The 4,300-nt window shown below is 44.4% G+C and overlaps 1 long non-coding RNA gene across 1 annotated transcript; it reads right to left on the bottom strand.

Annotated features, from left to right (window-relative positions):
- Positions 1 to 1,620: 1,620 nt before the first annotated feature.
- LOC123590656 lies at positions 1,621 to 3,306 on the bottom strand. The gene is made up of 2 exons (XR_006708904.1): positions 2,554 to 3,306; positions 1,621 to 2,440 (listed from the first exon to the last, which is right to left on the bottom strand). It is a non-coding gene; the product is annotated as an uncharacterized LOC123590656 (long non-coding RNA).
- Positions 3,307 to 4,300: the final 994 nt, after the last annotated feature.

Genomic DNA, 4,300 nt, shown 5'->3' with positions numbered 1-4,300 from the left:
TTTAAAGCGCAGAAGCACAAAAGACCCAGAGTCTCTGATAATGAACGTAATATATGATTGCCATAAAAAGTTCACTCTCCTTTCAATTTCAATTTACCCCACTATAAATCAGCGGTCCACTTAATCAAATATTCTTCCACTTTAATTGTTTTATCTTGCTTTTATGTTAAATCTCACTGAGTTCCTGCTGGCACCAGTCTTCACATTATTGAAAAAAATGTCAGTTATTGGCCCATAATTAGTCTAAAACTCAAACACTGGTTCCGAGCATTAACCAGATTGGAGGAAGCCCTCACCATCTCACTGGACCAGCGAGACAAATCCGAGTCAGAAAGTAAACCGGGATTAGTTGAGGTAGCCATCCATCTGCTGTCAGAATACGGAGTGTGGGCCCGGGCTTTCAAACTAACTGGAATTTCTTTTTTTTCCATAAATGTCTTTCATTATTATCTAACAGGGCATTAAAACTCGATTCGGTTGTCTCTTAAATTCTCTAGCCTGGAACTGTCCGTTTAAGAATTGCAGATGCTTGCCTGGACTAGCCCGGCTGTCCCCATGAGAAAACACAACAGCACAATGGACTGAGTAAGGCCACAGTCAAGCGGCAGTGTTTGCAATCGAGGGCACTTCCTGGGTGTCGTACAAGACAAGCACTGTCCCTCGTGGGCAATCTGGCTCCGTAAACAGGGAGGGGAAAGAACGAGTTCCGTGTTATTGATTGGTAAGCCCCTTTCTGACAAGGTGTACGGGGGCAGTCCCGTAGAAGGCGTGTTGAATTCAACCCAGACCTCGAGGGCCCCAGTCGCAGGCTAGTCACTGGTGTTTCACCCTAATACCCGATAGAACTTTCTTAAGTTAAAATTCTCAAACTCTTTTCAAATAAACTGAGACTGACGATATATCCAAACCCGCCCGTCTGCTTTACCCGGTAAATGTAAATATTTCCAGAGCAAAGAAGCTTCCTCTGGAGTCTTGTGTGCTCGTTTTTAATTTCAGAGAGGCCTATTAGAAAGTAGGAGTTATCTGGGGGCTAGTGGAGGCCCCCCCCATGCTTTTTACAAAGCTTTCTTATAAATAGCTGTATTTTAATGATTCTTTATGTCTCTTGACTTGCTTTATAAAGGACATGTGCAAATGTGAAAATGAACAGTTTTCAAGGTAACCATCTAGTTCGAAGAAAATATTTTTCACATTAACCCAAAGCCAAACAAATCTTCTGAAACTCAGCTTGAACTCAGCTAGGAACGGTTAGCTCTACTTGAGGCATAGCTGTAAAGCATTCAGCAGCCTCAAAATGTATTTTTTAAAGGGATTTTACGAAGGTGAAAAGTAAATCTATTGTTCAAATGATAGGTGAGTGCTAAGATATCAAAAATGTTCCGAAACAACTTGAAGAGTCATGAAAAACTTCTTTACCAATAGACCTCACTTACGCAACCGTTTGTAAAGTGTTGTGATAGGTTATTATGCTCGCTATTTTTATTTTCAGATCTATCGTTATCAGACAGGCATGGTGAAATAATATATATTAAATATGTCGATGTAATAATCACAACAGAGAGAATCTTGGGCGGGGGGGGGGGGGGTGGGGGGGTGGAGAAAAGACAGGAAAACATCCCATTAAAGAAAAAGCCTTTATATGGGACATCATTCACATTTCTGCAAATGGAATATTCTGCTTAACTGCCATATATTATATTATTTGAATAACTTTAGGAAAGATTAATTCCCAAGCTCTGTCCTCAGCAATATTTTTTCCGAGCTGAAATTGGGCTTTAAAACAAAACGTCAGCAAGGCAAGCCGACTATTCAAGTTACAGGTTCAGAAACTTCGAGTGCAGGCAGTTAAAAGTGATTTAAGAAATGCAAAATCATTCTTTCCCAAATGTGTATGTTAAACTTGTAAATTGATATATCAAAACCACAACCGGAATATAGCAATTTGTCTCTCTTTGCCTGCTGTGCCGTATCCCACAGCTGCCTGCCAGATAATATACTGATTGTAACTTTCCTAATTTACGGAGCCTGTAAGTCTAATCTCCGGGGCCAGCCTAAAGGGCTTCTTCATCCATTGAAATGCCAGAATAATTGAAATTGTCTTCGGCAGACAGTCAGGCAATAATGAATATTTTCTCTGCTGATTGCATGCCAAGGTTACACACAGTACCGCAAAACAGAAGTGATCCCAAGCCAAGCCTCCCGAGGGAGGGGCCACCAGAACCTGTGGCATGGGGCACAATACCTAAGGCTTCCTTTCTCATACGCTCCTGTGGTCAATGACGCCCACCGCGCGTCTGTACCCTGAAGGACAGCACGGTTGTCAAGTGAACAATGCTCCCATTGGCTTCCCTGATTCTCCAGAGGCAGACGAAAGGCTGGGAAAGGTTGTGGGTATGGATTTTCTGACGGGGACAGCAGGAGAGATGAGCCCAGGGAGCTGCTGTTTGGGATCAAGAGGAAATACACAAGTAGTTAATCAAAAACAACAACAACAAAAAACCACCGGGCATGAGAAAACGCTTGCCTGTCAGCCCTGACCCGTCTTTCCCATACCTCTGAATGGTTTTTGTGAAAGCTGAGAGTTGTTTCCTGATTTTGAGTCAGTCCTGCTTCAATGGAGTCTTAACGATGCTCTGTTTGAAATTAAAGAGTCCGGTAGCCAGAGTGAATCAGTAGTATCTCTGAAAAATCTAAAGACTAGTTCAACCTTCGGCTCTAGAAAGATTAACATTTTAAATGCCAAGAAGTTTGAAATAGATCTTTCATGTAAGGAACCGGTCTTGTTATTCCTAAGATTCGCTGTAGACAACTGCATTTGGGGGCGAGAAAGGAAGTACCCCATGATGCTGTGCCTTTAAATCAGAGAGTAAAAGCTAGATTTTTTTCAAGGCATCGCAACCTACATGGGGGGGGGGGGGGAGAGTATAAAACATGCTGTTATGTGACACCTGACTTTCAATATCTGAACTACTAAGTAATGATATACCCAGTATATGGGATACATATTCGTTATCTATTGCTGCTTGCCAAAAATTACCTCCCAAACATAGTGGCTTAAAGCAGCCGTGAGCATTTATTGTCTCTCACAGTGTCTGGGGGTCAGGCTTTCAGGAGCCACTTAACTGGATGGTTCCGGCTCAGGGTTTTCCACAAGGCTTCAGTCAGGCCGTCGGCCATGGCTGCATCATCCGAAGGCTGGAGTGGGGTCGGCAGGTTCACTCTCAAGGGGGCTCCCTCACATCCCTGGCCAATCGGTTTTGGTTGTTAGCAGGAGGTCTCAGTTTCTTGCCACATGGATCTCCTTGTAAAGCTGCGAAGGTGACAATGGCATTATGACACAGAAGCTGGCTTGGTCCCAGAGCAAGTGACCCGAGGGAGAGCAAGGTGGAAGGTGAATAGAAGCCACAATGTCCTTTATGCCTAACTTCAGAAGTCACGCTTTGACATTTCCACGACATCTCCCAAGCTACACAGTCAGCCCTATTTAATGGAGGGGGAGCGGGGAGGGAAGCTCATGAGGACACAGACACCAGGACGGCCAGGGCAGAGGCTGTGGCCGTCACACATGTGTATCATACAATTACAATAGATCATACAGATCTACCAGCCTGTCCGGTAAGAGCCCAACTACGCTCTCATTTCCCCCACATTCTTGCACATATTCTTTGTTCCAGATGAGGCACGGGAGATACATATCATTAGATACGTTTCTCTCTTTCTCAGTTTCAAGCCCAGAGTGGTCTTCTCACTCCACCCCCACCCCCATCCCATCACAAAACCCTGATTCCCTGGCTTGCTCATCCCCCCAGACAATGGTCCTTCACCGTACAGTTCTGTCCTCCAGGAAGCCCTTCCAAATACCCCTGCCACACTCCAAACCTCATGTGTATTTTTCAGATTCAAGCAAAAGAGGAAAGAAAGAAGAAAGGAAAGGAGGTAGGGAGGAAGGGAGGGACGGAGGGAGAGAGGAAGGAAGGAAGGAAGGAAGGAAGGAAGGAAGGAGGAAGGAAGGAAGGAAGAAGGAAGGAAGGAAGGAAGAAGGAAGGAAGGAAGGAAGGAAGGAAGGAAGAAGGAAGGAAGGAAGGAAGGAAGAAGGAAGGAAGGAAAGAAAGAAGGAGGAAAGAAGGAAGGAAGGAAGGAAGGAAGGAAGGAAAAAAGGAGGAAAGAAGGAAGGAAGGAAGGAAGAAGGAAGGAAGGAAGGAAGGAAGGAAAGAAGGAGGAAAGAAGGAAGGAAGGAAGGAAGAAGGAAGGAAGGAAGGAAAAAGGAGGAAAGAAGGAAGGAAGGAAGGAAGGAAGGAAG

The sequence above is a fragment of the Leopardus geoffroyi genome, chromosome B4 (genome assembly GCF_018350155.1).
Source record: "Leopardus geoffroyi isolate Oge1 chromosome B4, O.geoffroyi_Oge1_pat1.0, whole genome shotgun sequence".
Classification (NCBI taxonomy): domain Eukaryota; kingdom Metazoa; phylum Chordata; class Mammalia; order Carnivora; family Felidae; genus Leopardus; species Leopardus geoffroyi.
The sequence above is the reverse complement of the archived record's forward strand: the minus strand, read 5'-3'. Positions and strand labels throughout refer to the sequence as shown.